Source organism: Phasianus colchicus, chromosome 11 (assembly GCF_987193195.1).
Source record: "Phasianus colchicus chromosome 11, bPhaCol1.hap1.1, whole genome shotgun sequence".
NCBI lineage: Eukaryota > Metazoa > Chordata > Aves > Galliformes > Phasianidae > Phasianus > Phasianus colchicus.
This window is the reverse complement of record NC_143446.1, coordinates 1,407,841-1,427,888: the sequence shown is the minus strand read 5'-3', so window position 1 is coordinate 1,427,888 and position 20,048 is coordinate 1,407,841. Positions and strand designations below refer to the sequence as shown.

The 20,048-nt window shown below is 47.6% G+C and overlaps 1 long non-coding RNA gene across 3 annotated transcripts; it reads right to left on the bottom strand.

Annotated features, from left to right (window-relative positions):
* Nucleotides 1-16,839: 16,839 nt before the first annotated feature.
* On the bottom strand, nucleotides 16,840-19,003 carry LOC149916361 (uncharacterized). Of its 3 annotated transcripts, none has more exons than XR_016470214.1 (4): nucleotides 18,862-19,003; nucleotides 18,370-18,520; nucleotides 17,868-18,121; nucleotides 16,840-17,617 (listed from the first exon to the last, which is right to left on the bottom strand). It is a non-coding gene; the product is annotated as an uncharacterized LOC149916361 (long non-coding RNA). The 3 variants fall into 3 exon arrangements; XR_016470213.1 differs by lacking the exon at nucleotides 18,862-19,003 and adding an exon at nucleotides 18,714-18,850; XR_016470212.1 differs by lacking the exon at nucleotides 18,862-19,003 and having other exon boundaries at nucleotides 18,370-18,850.
* Nucleotides 19,004-20,048: the final 1,045 nt, after the last annotated feature.

Here is a 20,048-nt window from a genome sequence, read left to right as displayed (position 1 = left end):
TGCTCTAGGAATACAAATCAAGCCAGTGCTTCAGCATGGCATAAGAAATGTGAGTACAGAGCATGCTAAGGATTCTGCAGGCACTCGTGCAGGTTTCCCACTCCAGTTCTGGAAGAAGCTTTGCCCTACAGCCACAGCTGCTGAAGCTGGGTGCTGCATCCTATGCTAGGGATGGGGCAGTGATGCACAGCTGTGGCAGAGCAACCACTGCTCAGTCTGGTCTCCATGAAGCATGCAGTGTTTAATCCATCTGTTGTTTCTGCTTGCAAAGAAATGGGGAATGGAATCTGCAGCTTCTGCTAATGTGCCCATTTCCACTCAGAGTTTATGCATTGTGGAAAATTTAGAAGGACGGACAAGCAGAGGCTGAAAGGTTGAGTTATTTCCAGAAACAAACCTTGGGAAGAAACAGACTTCAGATGGTTATTCAGGTCTGTGTCATCCACATAAGGTCTCAATCTGTTTGCAGGTTCTGGTAGCTGAGGAGCCCATATTGAGGAAGGATGCAGAGTTAGCAACATGAACAAGTCCAGATGCTCAGACACAGAATGCAGGAAGAGTGTGGACACGTGCACATCTGCCTTGGTTTGTCTGCTTGCTTAGAGTAAACCAGCCGACCAGATGTTCTGATTTCTACCACCCTCCAGGTTCTTGCTAACCTCGTTCTTCTGCCTCCCTCTCCAGCCTCCAAGCTGCATGATTACCACCCTCCCAACTGTACTGTGGGATAGCTGAGGTGAAGAGGCTGCTGGCTGCTAGTTTCCTTGTCAGACCCTCCATGAGAGCTGCCTGCTGACCCTGACGGTGCTGATCACTGACCCCTCAGCTCCCAGTTCTGTCGCTGGTGCAGAGTGCACAGCGTGGGTCCTGTGGCCTGGAATAGCGGAGAAACAACATCTGTCAGGAGTACGTTGGACTAGAAGAATTTGTCATTACTGAAGGGGACAGTGCAAGCTTTGGAGGTAGGTTGGGAAAGGGAGAGAGAATGAGCCTTGGGAAAGAGAAAAAGAAGACTAAATGATCAGATTCCACCTTGTAGGACAAACTGCTGCTGGGTGTTCTCAGACTCGGCAACTTCACGAGTTTTGTGGGAAGAAGTTCAAAGGTGATAGGAAAAAAAAAGGCTTTTAAATGCTGTGTAGCAGTCACACGAGATTTATCAATCAGCCTCTGCCTAAGCAGAAGCTGGACAACCAGCTCTTCATAGATATGCATTTCAAAGTCTGTCAAGCGCCAGCTGAGGAAGGCAGAAGAAAGGCGGTATGGTTTACCTAATAAGATGGAAAAGGCAGCAATGAGTCTGGGTTTCCTAGCATTTCTGTCACTGACTCATTGCATGGTTTGGTATGGTTTTGTCTTTTGCTTCTTCACAGCATTCTCGTAAACATGGTGGGTGTATGTAAATAGCCTTGATTTGCTTGGATGGAAGCCATGCAAGAAGGGAATTTATAGGAACATATCATGACACTACAGAGCGTTAGCCAAAGATCTGGGGAGACAGGCTTCCCTAGAGTCACTGCAAAATACACTCATTTGTTCTTTGGCACGGCAGCTTCGAGCCCTGACATTGAGATGCTCCTCGCACGGCTGGCTTCCACTGTGCTGCGGGAGGAATGTGAGAAGCACGCCCTAGGTAGGGGCAGTTCCTGCAGCAGGGAGCTGTGGGGTTGGGAACAGGGAAGGAGATGTTTTCACCCAGCTGAGGGACACATACTGCCAGAGACCACTTCTGCTGCAGGGGACTCCGGGCGGGTGAAGGCCACACGGTGGAAGGTCTCTTTGTGTTGCTGGCTTGCAGAATTGCTCTGGTTGTATTGTTCTTGAGGCTCCCTCTCTCAAAGCCAGGTGACCATCATCAAGTTCATCTTTCTTTTAAATACAGAATTATATTTCTAGCACCTCTGTTGCAGAGCAAAAAAGAAATAAATATGTAAATTTCAGATTCTTTTTTCAAAGAAGGGAAAAATAAGAATCATCTGATTTTTCAGAAGAAAAGGCTCTCTAGTTTTTGGTACTGTACCAATGACACTTGAAGGCCTGAGCCAGCATTACAAAGTGGGTTCGTACTACCAGTATCTCTGATTATTAAGGATAGAAACTGGAAACCAATTAGGAGTTCATGTTGTTGTTTTTTCCCTGATGTTCCACTCAGCTGGTCGGAGCGATAGCAGCCTGTTTAATTTCCTTTCCTCCTGCCTGTCAGTTCCACTGTCTGTTTTTCGTATTAGTAGCAGAAAGTTCCTACCTTCACGACATATTTGAGGGAGGGAAGTCCTCTGCCCACCACCAATGATTCTCCACTTTACTTTAAATAAAATGAAGAAGCTATTACAAATATATTTTTTGTTCACATCTCCACCTTTGCAGAGGTATATAAGCATTTATGGGGGACCTATTGTACTCAGGAGCCAGGTAGCCAGATGGGGCTGTTCTTTACAGTTGCGCATTCCTTATCCCACTCTTTCTAGTCATTTTTTTCTCTCTGTCTTACCATCCGTTAGACATGCTGTCTCTTTCTTATCACTTTTCCTGCAGTGTAGCCATTCTCATGGCTCCTGTGCTAACTGTGCCCTTTTCGCCTTCCCCGCAGCCATGGCTTTGCACCACATCATGCATACTCCTTCTGCCTGCTGTGTTTCCATCTTTGCTCCCTGGCTGTACTCCTTCTGTCCCATACCTCTCAATTTTTCTCTCTGCTTTTGTCTCCTGATGCTTCATTCTTCTGTCTCCCAAGGGCTGCTTTCCCAGGAGAAGTTAAGTCGAATTGATCTGCCATTTAATTACCTGATGTGTTCATTGCCTGTGCTCGCTGTTTGCAAATAGGCCTGCCTGCAGGTCCCTGGGGGAGATGAGGTTGTGTGGCGATGGGGGAGGCGGATAGATGGGCTGGCAGCAGCTCAGCCAGAAGGCAGCTTTCTCAGAAACAGAACACCTGCCAGTAACACCTGTGCTCGTAAATGTTTGCTGCCATCCTTGGTCGGGCCCCAGCGCTCAGAGAATGAACGTGTCTATTCCATGGCACCAAACCAAGGCAGCTTTCTGGCACGTGCGAAAGCTTCTAACTAGCACTCAGACCCAGCACACCATGCTCAGCGCAGAAATGCAAGCCAGGAGGCACACACCTCCGTAATTAAGGATGTGGGTGCACTGCGAGTCCTCCTTTCAGCCCAGCAGTTTCTGCTCCAATGGCCCATGTCATCCGCAGCACCACCCCACAGCATGGATCAGTCACACAGAGGTGTGGACAAGGGAGGACCATGACTTACTTTGTCTTGTTCTGAAACCTTTCACTCCAGAATTTGAAAGCTGTTGATTGGAATGCCTGATTCCTACCCCTGTGGTCTGCCCTGCAAACAAGTAAGGTTTCCTTTTCTCCATCTAACAAGCATCAAAAAGTAATTGCGTCTTTCAGGGAAACAATTTCTAGTTGTATTCAAGATGAAATCTTCTAGAAGACAGACTTGGTCTTCTTGTCTCAAAGAGATTTAAAGAGGAGCTACAGTAGGAGCAGTAACAGCCCATTTAAGGGATGGATGTCATTGCAGAACTGCTCCTATTAATTGTGCTGATTTGGATTTAACAATGCTGACTTGACAAAGCGATAAAAAAATCAAACATCAAGATGATTGATCATGCCAGGGAGGCACAATGAAGGATTTTTGCACTGAGCATGCAAAGATGTCCTTCCCTTTCCCCATATTCGTGTATACTTACCTAACACATTTGCTACAGAAGGAGAACCGTGTGCCACAACTCTACAAACACCCTGGAGGCTTTGCTTCACCTAAGTGTTACAGCTGCATGCAAGCCCTGGGCTCTGAAGGCTTTGCCAATTAATAGACATTTTCTTCTCTCTTTAAACACCCTGTGTGATTTAGGCTTTAGGCAGCAAAGCATTTATGGAAAGAGCAGCCATTCACTAGCACCAGTCACACTGATTTTTGCTGCTTTCCTAACCACTGTCCACACTGACCCTTGCTGCTAGCAGAACGACAGGGAATAGAAACAGATTATAGTGTGTGCATAAAAGAGAGCATTATGTCTGCTTCATCTGACCAGACATAAGAAATGAAGGAAATAATTTAAAACTGAATAATGCATAAAAACCACAGAGGCAATCTGCATTAGCCATAGCAAGAGCTGGCCAGTTGTCTTCATTGCTTTGGTGGAGCAATTTCATTATTTTCTGTGCAGCATCTAGCTGATGGCACTGCAGACATAGCAATTAGTGTGGGTTTGGGCCCTTCTGGTGGGCAGGGCTGAGCACACAAAATCGTATCTTTGTATTGTTTCTGCTGGGTTTTAGGTGTGTGTATTCAACAGAAGAAATCCTATCGGCCTGGATTTGGCTATCTCCCTTTCTCAGACTCCATTTCTGTCCTTAAAGGCCTTGAGCTTTCTCTGCTTTGTTCCTCTGTTCCCTTTCTCTCAGCACTCACTGTCAGCAAGCTCTTGGAGAAAGAAGCTTGTATGTTCCCCTATGTGAAATGCAGCCCTGGTCCTATTAGGATGCCAGGACTGCTGCTAATCACCCCCAACCCTGGCATGTGCTGCAGAGCAGGGAGTGCAGCATGGCTGTGTGCTGGTCTTTCTGGGAAGTCAGGATGTAGTCTTGGTGGTAGGCAAAGTCAGAGGATATCTTTTCTTCTTTCACCTTCTGCTGAGGACTACATTAGAACAAAAAAAGAGCGGTATGTGGCGTAGACCAAAGGCCAAATTAGGAAATGATTCAGAGAGGGATTTCTCAGGTTGTGGGTGAAGCACAGAGCTTGCAAGGATTGTGTGGTGACTGTGGTGCATTTTGTTAAAGCAGAGCTGGCCAGGCCTGTCCTCCATCCCTCCTGACTTGGAGCTTTATACGCAGAAGATTTGTCAGTTCAGTAAAGCACCTGGATTCAAAAGAGCATTTAAGCTTCTACCTCAGCCTCACTGGAATCAGTGGGATTTAAACACATCCTCAACCTTACTGATGTTCCTGAGCATCCTTCTGAACTGGGACTTTTACAAGCATATCAGTCCCTTGGAACTTGTGTAAGTTCTGCCTTCTTGCCTGCTGCTCCTCATGCACTATTGATGGTGCAATCTGTTACCCATTAGTGCTGCAGATTAAGCCATTTTGCCCGAATCTCTGTTTTCAGCAGACATTTTAACTGCTCGTCTTCTATGATCTATTTCTTTGATTTCCGGCGCCTAGTTACAATATGACAGCAAATTTAGAGTAGGTTTAATAACTATTTATTCTGTCTCCTCAGGCACACACTGACTGCAGGAAGTAGCATGAACTCAGTGTTGGCATCAAGCTGCAGCAGTGACGGCCGCCCTGCAAAACAAAGCAGGGAGGTAGAGAAGAAGAAATTTCCAGTTGCAAACTGTCATCACATGGATGTGAGAGACATGAATCACCTCAACTGGATTTTCAACAACAGGGTCTGAAAAATCCCTCGGGAAGTGTTGAGGCTTTCAGCTGGTAAATGGACTATTCTGTGTGTTTTTCTGGAGGAGAAGGGGTACTATCCCTGGGCAGCCTGATCTAGCTGTGCATGTCCCTGTTCACTGCAGGGGAGCTGGACTGGATGGCCTTCAGCTGTCCCTTCCAACTCCAGGATTCTATGATTCTACTATCTCGTGGTTAAGGGAATGAGAAGCACTGAGAAGCACTGAGTGGGAGCCTCAGCTACAGAGCAGATCTCCAGGCAGCTCAGATCTGTCTGTGCATACACTTTCACCCCACAGTTACCAGCTGCCAGCCCAGTGAGTTTGCATTGGAAAAGACACTGGGCTCTATGGGGCTTTGATGGAGGCTGTTTGCCTTCCTCCTCACTGTGAGGATTAGGGGCTTTCTAAGCATTACCATCAGATCAGTTCATGTGGTCAGGCGCTCCACACTTGTCACTCCACACTTGTCACTCCTTGTTTGCCACCCTGTCTGTCATGTTGTCATTCCTTTTTGCCCCCTGTCGGGGAGTTAGGAAGGTTTCCTTTGGCAGCTGGTTTTCATGCTAGCTCCCTGGAAAGCAGTGATCCTTCTGTGCATCTGCATACAGCTCATCTCCTGTTGCCTAGAGCCTGCCTGTTCTCTCAGAGGCTGGGATCTGTGTGCTGAGGACGCCGGTTGTGCACTGACATACAGGTCAAGTGAGCTACCAAGAGCGTGTTACCCATATTAGATCAAGGACTGCAAAGGCAAGGGGTTACTGGCTACAGAGAATCATCTGCAGAACTGACAGAGAAAGATGTCTGTACAGTTGGCCCAGAGAAGCTCTAGTGCTAGACAGGGAGTACTGGGACAATGGAGAGCTTTTGAAGGAGGTTAACTCAGAGGTCAGAAGGAAAACACAATAATGTAAACAAATTCACCCTGAGAGTACAGCTTTTTTCTTGGAGCGTGGCTTAGTAAATCATGTGAAAGTGCAATACAGCCTGGTCCTTTCCATTGCTTTAATGCTTTCAGACCCTGGTGCCTGAGAACTGAGGAGTTCAGCCAGTCCCATTGCAACCTGCACTTTCCAGAAAATCTGCGCTGCCAGGTATTTAAAAGCAGCCATACAACTATTAACCCAACAGTAAATCCTCTGCTGTACCACGTGCCAAGTGAGCCTCATCCAAGGCAGGTGTCCCCTGGTTGTAATCAGCAAAGAAGAGACAGGCTTGGCTGAGAGCAGCGATGGAGATAACCTTCCCATCTGACCACAGATGGCAAGGCCTGCCTTCCACCACTGTGCCTTGGGCAAAACCATCCCTTTGGATGCTCAGGAACAGGTACAGACCAGCTGCCCTGGGCACTGTGTGAGAGGGAGGCCCAGAGCCATTTCAAGTGTTGTGTCGTGCTCTCACCATGCCTGAGCCCTGATGGAGGCAGAGCCCTGACAGCTTTGTATTTGTCTTCTTGTGAAGAGAGCTTAGCAGAAAGGTTGCTGCCTGAAATGGCTCAAGGATCAGCTAGTTGGTTTGCTTAGTGCTTTTTAGATGTGAAAATGAATTAAATTTCTGGCAAGAGCTGCCTGCCTTGTGAAAGGACCATCAGCTATTTCAGTAAGCAGTGACTGATATTCTTGGTATTCTTTCTCCATTAAGCACTGGTAAGGTACAGGAAGGAATGAAGAACTCAGAATCCATCAGTGATTTCCTGAATACACTCTAAGACACAAAATAGAGGACTGACCCATGGCAAGCCCATCTTCACTTTCTCTCAGTCATGATGTTGATTTTGTTCCACCTAGCTTTGAGGCTTATTGGGAGGCTGCTTCAACACAAATGTAGCTGTCATGGTACCTATGGTACAGAAGGCTTCAGGAGACAGGCACCAACAAACTCCACATTCTGGATTGAATTGGTCACGGCCACAGAAAAATAAAAATAAATAAATCCAGTGACTTTTGATCTTAAGATGAGAATTATTTGATGTGTCACTTTGCTCTGTGCCTTCGGATATCCACAATCCCACTGTTGTGAGCTCTGATTTGCATTCCTGACAACACAACACATCAATTAGATAACCTGCTCTTCTTCCTAATACAATTAGATAATTTTGCGCTGTTTCACCAACCTCTTCTTCTGTGACTTTGGTGACGAGTCTGTATGTCTGGGACAGGTTTAATGCCTGCACGCCCACGGGTTCCTTTTAAGCTGTCATTCTACACTGTCATTTTACCAGAGCTCCCACCTCAGATTGTGACTGCAGTGGCACAGGCTTCGCCCGACTTGCAGCTCTAAGTGCTTCCAGCATTGTTGCTTTCCCTGTGGGTTGGGATTTTAATTCCCAATGGCTTACAGCTGATATCACAGATGTTAAGGGAGACTATAAAGAGGTTTTTGGGGTGGCTGGCCCTGAGTGACTATAGTTAATCTTAAAGGAATCTGCCTGTGATCACCGTGCTGGCGCAGTGTGGGAGGGATGTTTTACCAAAGACGAGACCTGTTCCCGTGCTGTCAGCTCCCCAGCTACTCAAAATCTGTGCTTGACTCTACAGAGAGAAGGGGGAGGAGATTTCCTTTGCCCTAGTTGTGTCACCGTTTCAGAAAAACCCGAAAGCCACGTCTGCAGGTGACCTGCCGAATCCTCAATAGCTAAAAGCAGCAATCTGCTCAGCTCTGCTTTCCCGAATGTCGTGTGCTTATCAAAGCAGAGCTAGGAGATACGGTTTTACGCGGACATGAAGGTTTGATTACACAAATTAAAGAGTTTTCCAGTCTAAAAAGCAATGGTACTCCTGCATGATTTTGCCCAGTGCTGCCCATCTTCTCCCCACAGGAGCTCTGGCAGTGCAAGTCAGCTGCAGCCTGAAGACCAGACGGTGAATGTTGGGCTCTTTGAGGAGTAACTGGGACATGTAGCGTCGCTTCCGTTCTCAATAAGTGGGATAAAAATCCATTCTTCCTCTTTGATCATTTCCTGCACACTTAGCTTGAAGAGCTCTTTTCCAGGCACTTGCCAGGGAGCTCTCTCCTTTCCCTCTGCAGAAGCTCTTGCTGCTGTTATCTGTTGCAGCAGAGGTTGTGTGGAACTGCCGCAAAAGAACGCTCAACAGTTTCAGACCCCACATTTCTCAGCAGACAATATTGCCACTTGTTTTCTATAGAGTACAGTTCAAAGCAACAGATTTGGTGTAAACAGCAGCTCTGACCCGCGTCCATGTTCTTCTGGAGACCACCTTGCATGCAATATATTGCCCTGATGTGTAGTGTTGGCAGAAAAACTTTGCTTCATGCTGTTAGTGGAGCACTTACTGATGCCATCGTGACTCTGCTCCTCACTTCCACCATGAAACCTTGTGTTCTGACAATGTGATGCTTACCCAGCTGTAGGCTTTATCTTAGAGGGGAATCTGAACAAGGTACAGTACAGTGGGAGAGGCTGTTGGAAGTTCAGCCTAGAAAGAAGCTCGCTCTAGTTAGAGGCATGGTTTATAACCTTGAAAGCAATCCTTCCATTTTTACTGTAACCTACAAATCAGTAATCTAACAAGAATCTGATTTCTATCCCAGTTTCCAGATCTAAGAGTTTCTGAGCAAGTAACCAGGCTTTTCTGGGGAGGTATTCGTGCAAGTAGTTCATGGGAGACTAACTACAACTCCTTGATTTATTCCAAACTGGAGAGGAAAGAATCTCCTTTTCACCATCAGGAACTTCTAGTCTCACAACCCTACTTGTGCATCAGCTTCTTTTTAGTTTTAGCACAACCATTTTGGTGAGCTGTCATCTCTGTCACCCACTTCATGCAGAAGATGCAGTCCTACACATCTGCTTAAGTTGAAGTCACAGCTGTACGATGTTATGTAATTTAGAGTTGCTGCGAAGCCAAACTTGTCCTATAGCACCCATCCCTTGCCATAGGTCTTGATGCTGATTTCTAGGCTTTGACCTACTGTGTCTACTCCCCCAAGGACATTCTCTCACCACTGTCACTGGCTATTTAAAGAAAACATTCCAGAGTTCTCATTTTTTTACATTGTACAGGTTTGGTGCTTGGGAGCTGACAGACACAGAAATGTGGGTCCTCTATTTGAACAGGCACAACGGGCAAGCCACCGAAAGCTCCCTCTCATCTCCACACATTGCTGGTTCGCCTCAGCCCTGAGCCAGCCAGATCTGGGCAAGGCACGTTAGCTCTCAAGGTCAACGGCCCACACGGCCACAAATTCAGAATATAAGCTGCTCCTTTACTGGTGTAGGCAGCTATCCAGCAGGAGGTGGACTGAGACCATCAGCCAGTTGCCAGTAATAAACATCCATCAGACCTTTAGTCTGCCACTGATCTCTGCTGGCTTAAAAACAGGGGCACACATGCTAGGCTTTATATCACAGTCCTCTGAGACATCAGCCACAGCCAGCCCAGGGGTTTTACACAGCTCCCTAATTGTCTTCTGCTTTCTTGGAAATCTGGATTTCTACTAATTAGCCAATTATTGGAAAACATGCCTGGACACTGCTTATTGGCAGAATTAGGCTGGCTTTCACCAATTTGTCACAGTCCTGCATGGCTCTGGAGATGGCAATTTGCTGTTGCCTGCTTAAGTAGTAGCAAAATGCTGGGGAACTTACCGCTCATCTTTTATACACTTAGAAAGGACTGTCAAGATGATGCAGTGTTGTCTTTCACTCCTTCTCTTCTTGTTTTATGTAGAATTAGAGCCCACGAATGTAAGGAGAAACAGCCATGGCTGCATTTAAGGCAGTGTGCAAGTTTTCCTCCCACGGCGGTGCTGGTGTTAGTCAGCCTAGGGTTTTGTGTTTTGTTGTTTTCTTTCCACATGCTGCCTTGTTCCCACACTGTTCTAGAGCTCCTTTTTCAAACCACTTTTCAAACATCTCCTTCTAGAGCAAACAGCACCTGAGATGTTCTCCTCTGTTGCAGCCCACTGGCTGCAGCCAACCAGGTTAGCATGCATCTGCATGAGCGGAGCTTTGCATCTGCACATTCCTGGGCCTGGATCTTTGCTAAAAGATGTAATACCCCAGCAGGGTCTGTAACAGCAGCTAACAGGTTGGCCTATCAAACAGAAAAGGCCAAATAAAGTAACCAACCTGGCTGATAGCTGCAGAGAAGGCTTAGGGTAGAAGAAGCAGCCTTTGCTCTCTGACCGTCTTACTGAAGACTGAGCTGCTATTGACCTTTGATCCTCTTTTCTGCCAGCAGACAGAGGCCACAGGGAGGTAATGTTGTCTTGTGGGCTTCCAGAAATCAGTCTGAAAGCACCAACAGCAACAAGCATTTCAGAGCTCCATGTTGGAGTGACTTTGCTGCACGTTAAAATGTACCAAAGGAGATGAACTAAAGCAGTGCTACAGTTAGGAGTATCTTATCTGTCTCTGTCTAGTCAGGCCTTGTCAGTCTTTTTGTTAACTAACTCTAACCAGATAAAGCACAAGGGCCTCTACGAAAACCAGTTACAGACAAGATGACAAATGGGAGGATAGTTTCTCCTGGTTATTAGAGATATTCTTTGCATTGTTCTGGAGCAATGCAAAGCTCCAGAAGCTGTAACATAATTCCTCTGGTTTGCTGAAATCTTGGGCACTGTGGCAGATGCATGCAATAATAATGACCATGTAACTCCTGGTTAGTCCTCGGAGACTTGGGGAGGATTTAAGCTGTGTTTTACCAGGCAAAACACACACAGTCAGCAGTGGGAACCACTTACAAGATGATGGTTGTACCAGGCGTTCTGGCTTTAAGTGTTGAAGGAATGGCACATCTCTATTTAGGCTGACATTAAGTATCCATCACTGTGGCATTTCTGGAGTTACAGTCTGTGTTAATCAGGAGACCGTTATTAAACAGCTACAAATCAGAGGCAGAAGTAAGTCACCTTTCTGTCTGCTTTGCTTCCAGCTTAGTTTCCTGTGTTTACCAAGGCTTAGGCTCCATCTGAAAGGGCACAAACAGGAATCACAAGCAGAGACTAAACATGTCATTTCAATATCTAAGGACTAGTGCTTCCTAAACAGCAAGCTGAGAGATTGAGAGAACAAGCAGCAAGAGGGAGAGAGAGAGAGATGAAAGGGTGGGAGATGGAAAAAGCAAAGGAGGGGTACCAGTTAAAAGAGAATAGATAATCACATAGAGGAAGAAGCAAAACAGAAGCATGGATGTGTAAATGAGGCAGGGAGAGAAGGATGGATGGAGAAAGATTAGGAGGTGAAAAATGGGAAAGGAAAATTTTCCAGATGTAAAAATGAGATAGAAAAGCACACAACAAAAGGAGAGTTTTACTAGAAAGAAAGGAAGGAATTATTGCAAGGTGAGCACAGAAATGAGCATCTGCTGCGAAGAAAGCTCATGACGGGAATATTGCAAAGAGAACAATGGGGTGACCCAGCAATTTGCACTGTTTCCCATTAATGCTGAGATGCTGATGGCTGCCTTCCCCAAATCCCCTCTTTCCTGGGGTACCCTTTCTTTTTGAAATGCTCAACATCAAATGTAAAATTCAACCAGCCTCACCAACAGGGACTGTGTCCCTGCTGTGTTGAGCTTTCAGGTTGAATTGGCTGTTCCAGTCAAGCCCAAGTCTTTATCAGTCAACACCAGGCTTTTCCTTTCATGTCCCTTACCTGCTTTCCTCTTATTGTCATTACTACCCCACCACTGTGTTCTGTAAGTTCATTCAGACCTTGATCATGGTCATATCCATCTGTGCTGTTCAACCACTGTCAGAAGAACCTTCAAGTAATCACAAGCAAACAAAAGAATGTCATTTCAAGAAAGAAAAAAAAAAAAAGTTGATAAATGTTTTTTTTCCATTGGGAGACTTTTATTTAATGAAGCTGTTCCTGGGAATTTTAGAATCAGCCAAGAAAATGTATGTAGCAGCTCCCTGATGCTGAGCATTACCTGGAAGATTGTTTGCTGACATCACCACAGTGCAAGAGAAACGTGCAGTCTATTGACTTACAAACAAAAGGCAACCTGTGCTTGTATCCCCTAAGAAAGGTTCTTCCTGGTAGCACAGAGCTTCCTAATTTGTTGTTGAGGTGTTGAAGGAAGAGTGTGCTATGTTCTATGTCTAGTTACTACTATGGGAGCTGTTGGAGAGGGTTCAGAGGAAGGCCACAAAGATGCTCAGAGGACTGCAGCACCTCCCCTACGAAGACAGGCTGAGGGAGCTGGGCTTGTTCAGCATGGAGAAAAGAAGGCTGTGAGGTGAGCTCATTGCAGCCTTTCAGTACCTAAAGGGAGCCTACAAACAGGAGGGGAATCAACTCTTTGAAAGGGTAGATAACAGCAGGACAAGGGGAAATGGTTTTAAATTGAGGGAGGGGAGATTTAGTTTGGATATCAGAGGAAAGCTCTTTACTATGGGAGTGGTGAGGTGCTGGAACAGCTGCCCAGAGAGGCTGTGGATGCCCCGTCCATCCCTGGAGGTGTTCAAGGCCAGGTTGGATGGGGCCCTGGGCAGCCTGGTCTGGTATTAAATGTGGAGGTTGGTGGCCCTGCATGTGGCAGGGGGTTGGAGCTTCATGATCCTTGAGGTCCCTTCCAACCCAAGCCATTCTGCGATTCTGTGATTCCAGGATTCTATGTTCTTGCCACCTCTATGGCTATGGGGATTTCCAACCCTGCCATGCGAGGGCTGATCTGCCCCACACCTGCATCTCGCAGAGCTGCAGTCATGGCTATGTGGCACAGAACAAGCAGCTTTTCCCAGCGCTAGCAGGTGGCGAGCCCTGTGCCTGCAGGGGTACATCAGACAGAGGGGTGTGCTCTCAGGGAGTACGCTCTGCCTGTCTCTCGTGAACCTTCTTTCTTTTGTTGCACGTTCCAGTTAAGTCTTCACGGTTTGCTGGGCCCCAGCTCGTTGCAGTTGTTGTCATCACAGCCCTGACACAGCCAAACAAGGCCTCGGGTTCAGCGTGCCCAAATCAGCCTCCACAAACTTGACTAGCTAGATCTCCACAGGGAAAAAAGTCACATAGATTTCTGTGACAAAACCCATTGGTCTGACAGGGACTGAGATAAATCTGCCTCGAAAAGCTAAAGCAGTAGAAATCCGGATCCACAACGCAAGATTTCGGCGACAAAACCGGGGAGCTGACAGGAACTCAGACAAATCCATCCATGCCGAGTGACTGCGCATCCCTTCCGCACACAGCTGCCTGCTTAAAGAGATGGTGAGGAGAGATCCCCACACAGCATCTAACACAGCATCAGTGTTTGCTAGGAGATTAGTGTCGGGAGGGAGAAATACCCAATTAAAGAGGTATTACACTGCCATTGGGGGATTGAGAGCAAGGAGCAATAATCACACCAGCCACTGCCACAACAAAAGTGCTGGGGAGCAAAAAACGGAATGCAAAGGAGTTTGAAAAAAGAGAAAGCAGAGTGCATTCATAGGTTAGGAACTGTGGCAATGGAATAGCTCAAAAGAAGATAACCAGCTCAGACATTAATTAAAAAAATGCATGGGATCAGGACAAAAGGCAGCCTTACATAACAAAATGGCAGCTGCATCATTCCAGGTGCACATCCTGTGGTCCAGCAAGGAGAGGTGCAACAGAAATGGTGACTGCAAAAACTGATAGACGCTGTTTCTTCATAGAAACGACCAATGCTTTATCTGGCCACTTAGACTGCTTATAACAGAAGTGCTTCAGGGCATGAAAAATGCCTTTCTGGAGCAAAGCAGGGTTCCATTTGGTCAAGTGTTCTGTCTCCCAGAGCAGCAAAAGCACGTGGGGAACCAATGAAAACATCCTGCAGTTTTCAAGCAGCATTCAGGAGTGCTGCAGCAGGGGTGCTGGAAGATACACCATTACCCAGGTTTCAGCATCCATTTGTGGATCTGCTCATGAATTTAGCCTGTACCTTCTGCACCTGATGGCACCATCTACCTCTCTTGAGGATTAGCTGGAGAGCAAAGTGGTCTCCATCAAAAAAAGAAGGTTCAAGAAGGCAGCCTATGTTTGAAGTAGTAGCCTTATGTCTGGGAAGCTCAGTCTCTGTTCCCTGCTCTGTTGTAGGCAAGCTGCTGAGTGTGAGGCTTTTAGGTACTTAAAGACAATTTTAAGAAACAAACAGTGTCTAATTTTCCTTTGAAATCAATCAAAAAGAAATAGAGTCCTCAGGGCCTTTCAGTTCAGACATTTCAATTGCTATTATGCCTTCCGTATCTTTGAAAAGTCTATCAGTCTACTCTGCACCCATAGGTTTCTTAAGGACCTTTAAAATCTTGTTTTTAGTCATTGTGCCTCAACAAAGAGGACACTGAGGCACTGCCTCCCTCGAGGTGGAAATGGGGGCAACAAAGACAGACTGTGAAGGGTTCACCTGCTGGGGCAAAGGAAGGACATGTAGGGGCCTGACCCACCTCAGGATGGTCAGAAGTTCGCCTTTCCCAAAGGTTTTCACTTGGTCACAGACATTACTGTGGGTAACTGACCTTCCCACACATGCACATAGCAGTGCTGCATGCACTACAGTGTGAGAGTGGTGGAGCTGAGGGATAATGGAGGTGAATGCTGAAGTGCAGACAGCCCTCTCTCTCTCTGCTTCTGTCTGTAAGTCTGAAATGCACCAGCCATGCTGAATCCATCCTCTAACAACCGCCTGACGTGAGACGAGCTGTGCTGTCCCAGCGTGCTCCCCAGCTATATGGAATGCCTGAATGCTGTGTGGACTTGACAAACTTCTGCACAATTTGCATCAGCTTCTGTGCTAGTGCTGACTGCCCCAGGGCTGCAGGGCTTGGGTGAAGGCACCGGGCTGCTATGCTACTCAGGGATCTGACTCCATGTCGTCCAGCGAAGAAGCGCTGGCAGTGCCAAAGTTGCAGATGCCACCCCAGTTTCTAGTGTTGGTTGCCACAAAATTTGTAATTAGGCAAAAAATCACCTCACGTGCTTTCTGTGAAACGTGTCAGGGCAATGCTGCCTGTGTGGCAGCAGGAGGATGAGAAGCTAGGTTTCCTTGTGTCTATCCCTGACAGAGGCACAGGGATTTATTTTGCTTACTTTCTTCTTTTTCTGCTCTGCCTGCTAACCATTCCAACTGCGTGTCTGGTGTCGGGTTGCTCATCAGTTTTCTTACCTAGGAATGTGAAATAACAAAAGCACTTCATGTGTTGAAGTCGTTTTTCTTGAAGGGATAAAACACCACTGCTGCCAGCCGCTCTATTTACAACTTAGTGCACAACTCAGCGTCCTGTTGTCACTGTAAGCACCAATCTTCTCAGATGCAGTGCACACGATGGAGAAATGGGAACTGCTTTGATGTAGTGATTTGCCTTTTAGGGAGCATACAGGATCAGTTAAGCCAGCATAACCCACAGAGCAGAACGCTCTGGTGGGATGAGCATTACCCTTCTGACTTGCCAGATGCTGGCTGAGTCTGGGCCAAGTTGCTGAATGAGCTGTACTTTCTCTTTTGTCTTCCTGGCAGGTTGCAGTGCTAACTGTTCTGAGCAAGTTGTTGATCTTAGAGTCAGCTCTACTGACTGCACAGAAATGCAGTGGATGCAGTGTGACCAAATGGCATCGCATGTCAGGAAGGGCTCTTCTGCTGATACTAGCTACAGGTGATTGCTATTTGCCTTGCAGGGTCAGAATCTGTCCTCTAGTATCTACACAAGGTGTGTGCAATTTATCGGTGAATATCATCCATCTCCAGCACATTTCCTGTAAGTTTTTGCTGTAAGTTTTTATTGATCTTGACTCAATGACAGTGAATAATAACACTTCCATCTCAAAATGTCATATCTGCTTACAGACCTGAATTTTCCCTCCCATGCTAGGGTTCCTCCAGTCCCTGGGAAGGCTGATGTGAGATGAAACCAAAGTTGCAACAGATGATCACTAGGAACGAACCACTACCATTAAATCTCTCACATTTGTAGATTAAATCTCATTGCACAAACATCTGCAAACAACACTACTCTGGGAGGAGCTGCAGGGAGATGTTGACAAATAGGAGGGCTGGGCAGTCGCCGAGGCCACGAAGTTACCAAGAGCAAGTGGTGGATTCTGCCGCCGGGACGGGACAGCCCTGGCTCTGTGCTCACACTGCGGGAGGAGAGGCTGGAGAGCAGCCCCACGGAAAGGGCTCCGGGGTGCTGCTTAAGGGCAAGTGGCACGTGAGCCAGCAGCGTGCCCCGACAGCCCAAAGGGCCGACCGCACCCTGGGGCGCATCGGGCCCAGCGCTGCCCAGGAAAGGACTGTCCCGCTCCGCTCTGCTGCGCCCGCTGCAGCCCTCAGAACGTCCGGCCCCGCTTCCTGACGTGGCTGCGTTCTCCTTGGGATCCGTGCCCGGCAGTGCCCACAGCCTGCCCTGCTGCGCTGTGAGAAGGCAAGTCCTAGCCTGGGGTCGGGGGGCTGCAGGCCCTGGTCGCTCTGGGTTCCCGAGGCTTCCGAGGTGCCGCTTTGGCATCCCCCGCTTCGCCAGGTGCCGCTCCCTGCATCCCCTTGACTTGCTGATGCACTGCTGCTCTGGCAACCCCTGTGCCTTCCCTGAGCGGTGTCTTGTGGAACGCAGAAATGACACACGGGTTTGCTACACACTTCTGAAGTGTGTCCATAATTACTGGGGGCAACTTTTTTCACTCTTTCTCCTCATAGGAGTGGTCTGCAACAGTCAGGATGGCACACTCCTCTCTTTCCCCGGCAGTAGCAAATCGGTGCATGTGGCATGCAGACATTATTCTGCCTTTTGCGCTTTGTGACTGAGAATCTGGAGCTCATCTGTTACAAAAGTTGTTAAGCAACTGCTCTAACATCAGTTTCTACTCCCTTGTGCGAGACAAACTTTAAAAGCAGTCAGGGATTTCACCTTAAAATAAAACAAATAAGACAACTGGAAAAGGTTTATGGTTCAGACACCTATTTTCAGAACTATCAGTCTACGAATCCACGTGGTTTTAAACAACACAAGATAAGAAGGATATGAATGATATCAAACAATTTATTTACAGAGCTTTTCGACAATAACGCTACTAATTAACAGACATTTTTGTGTCAACTATGTCCCCACGCTCCCTATCTGACCTCGGCTGGCCCAGTCTCCTCTCCCACACATCACTTCAGACTGGCAGTCTCAGCTGTGCTCTCCTCTCCTGTCCAATTCTTCCTTTGTCATCCTGGGTCAGGCGGGCATCATCGATGCTGAGGTTATGGGAGAAGAGTAACTAAACCAAATGCAAAGGAGAAGAGTTAGTTGCTGCCAAGTCAAGAAAGAAAATCACAGCAATGAGAGAAATGAGATTTTGACAATTTCAATTATGAAAGTGAAAAGTGCCTATGGAAGAGTCTATCATTCAATCTCAGCCTCCTACTGAGGTTAAGCATTTTGAGAAAATAAAAGCCCTACTGGTGTTATCAGCCGAGAAGTGCCCTTTGCAAGGAAAGAAGCTGCAGAACGTTTCTGGCCATCCTCACCTCCTCTGCTGCCCCAGGCTTCTCTTATGGGAACGCCCCTCCCAGCCGGGAGAACAGGCTGGGAGCTGGGCCATGTGCCCACACACTGACATCCCTTCCTCTGAGCAGGAGGCGCGTCCTCTTTTCCCCAGTGCTCTGCTGGCAGGACAGGCGTTCCCAGAGCTGTTCTGCCGGCGCTGGAGCAGCACCAGGCGTTGTTCCTGCCTCCAACTGCGGAGAAGGCAAAGTGATGTCCAGGGGCTGGAGCAGCGCATCTGCAGCACAGACAAAAGAAGTTCCTGTTATCGCTAGCCACTACCCGTCTCATTATCAACTTCCTCACTATCAAGAACGTTGCTTTCCACGACCTATCTCCTTATGAGATACCCAGCTCTGCCCTCCCCCCGCCCCTCGCACAGCCCGCACTGGGCTGCCAGCCCATCACCTGCAGCTGCCCTGTTGGGGCCGCAGCTGCAGGCGGGGCGGTGCGGGGCTGCCGGGGAGGCGGCTGCAGCACGGGTACCTTCCTGTGAGCAGAAGGCGCGTCGTCTTCTCTGCGATGTTCTGCTGGCAGGACGGGTCTTTGCAGAGCCGCTGCTCTTCTGCCGGTGCTGGAGGTGTTGATCTTCATCACCCTGGAGGGGAGAGTGGTGTCCCAGGACTCAGTGGCTCGTCTACAGCAGAGACAAAAGATGTTTCTGTTAACAACTTTCTATATCACTGCCAACTTTCCCCATTCCTATCTACTGTCTATCAACTGACTATCTTGCAATCAACTACGCTTTTATCCACTATCTCCCCATCAGCTATCTGGCTATGATATAACTATCTATCTCTCCAGCAACTATCTTGCTATCCATGAAGTACCTTGCTATCCACAAACCACCTCTCTGTTAAAGACCCATCTTGCTATCTGCTATCTATTCACTACCTGTATCACCATCAGCTATCTATCTCGCTGTCAACAGCCTTTCTATCAACTATCTACGTCACTACCAACTGTCTTGCTACCCACTATCTGTACAACGACCGCATCCCGCAGGCCGGTAGGCGGGGCAGCGCGGGGCTGCCGGCGGCCGCAGCGCGTCCAGAAGAGGGGCCGCAGCCGGAACCGGCACCGCCAGCACGGGCAGCGCCTGCCAGGGCCGGGAAGGGCAGGCAGGGCAGCGCAGGGAGCCCGCAGGGCGGCACGGGCGGCACCGGGGCGGAAGGACGGCACGCGGCAGCGGCGGTGAGACTGCAGGAGATACTTGTGTAAAAGTTGCTTACGGAAGGCCAACGTGTGAACAAGTAGGAAACTGATCTGGTGGAAGACACAGCCAGAGGGTGGTGACACACTGGAACAGGTTGCCCAAGGAGGCTGTGGATGCCCCATCCCTGCAGGCATTCAAGGCCAGGCTGGATGTGGCTCTGGGCAGCCTGGGCTGCTGGTTGGTGACCCTGCACATAGCAGGAAGTTGGAACTAGAAGATCATTGTTGTCCTTTTCAACCCAGGCCAGTCTATGATTCTATGATTGCATGAAATGCGATGTGATCAGTCTGGGTGCTATCTTGATGAGAGCTATCTTTCCTTTCTCCTGCTTCTCTTTCATATGGAATATAGAAAAACAGCTGTAATGTTAATGAAGATGGCTTTTTTTCTTGCAAAAGGCATATATATAATTGGAGGGATATAAAACATCTGTGAAATGTATATTGCATATCTGTATCTGTCCTTAATTGTTGCATTTTCCCCCTTTGGATTCTGGATCCACAGACTGCAGAGAGTTATTGAATCTTTATTGCTTCTGAGTTCCTGGCTTGATATTTGGAAATGGAGGCTGTGTAACATCACCGATCTGACTTTGCTTCCTGCACACTGCAGCTTTAAATTTCTAAAGAGCTCCAGCAGTGCGTTAAAATAAGAAGCAGGTGCAGACTCCACTTCCTGGAGACTTCGCTTTTGTTCTTTCTTGGTTTTAGTCTAAAATAAGGCATTCCGAATAAAAGCCTATTTTTGTTCTTTGTGGGTGGAAACAACTTACCTCCCTCGGCTCTCATACCATGCACATCACCATGATATATGTATGCAGAGCACTAGTATTGGGAGATACCAGATAAAGATTTCAGCTACTTTGATCTGCTGGTCACATGCTGGAGGCAGGAATAAAAGTTCCTCCTGGAAACATGGAGGTTCGGAGGTGTTTACAGCATTGTGCTTT